Genomic DNA, 323 nt, shown 5'->3' with positions numbered 1-323 from the left:
CATTCTCGTCCACATCCTATCCTCATCCTCATCCTATCCTCATCCTCATCCTCATTCACGTCCTCATCCTATCCTCCTCCTCATCCTCATCCTATCCTCATTCTCATTCTCGTACTCATCCTTTCCTCTTCCTCATCCTCATCCTCCTCTTAGTCTTATCCTCCTTCTCATCCTCCTCCTATCCTCATCCTCATCCTCATCCTAACCTCATCCTCATCCTCATCCTCTTCCTCATCGTCATCCTCCTCCTGATCCTATCCTTATCCTCATCAACATTGTCATCCTCATCGTATCCTTATCCTCATCCTCTTCCTCATCCTCAT

This window comes from Lupinus angustifolius, chromosome LG02 (genome assembly GCF_001865875.1).
Source record: "Lupinus angustifolius cultivar Tanjil chromosome LG02, LupAngTanjil_v1.0, whole genome shotgun sequence".
Taxonomy (NCBI): Eukaryota; Viridiplantae; Streptophyta; class Magnoliopsida; order Fabales; family Fabaceae; genus Lupinus; species Lupinus angustifolius.
The sequence above is the reverse complement of the archived record's forward strand: the minus strand, read 5'-3'. Positions refer to the sequence as shown.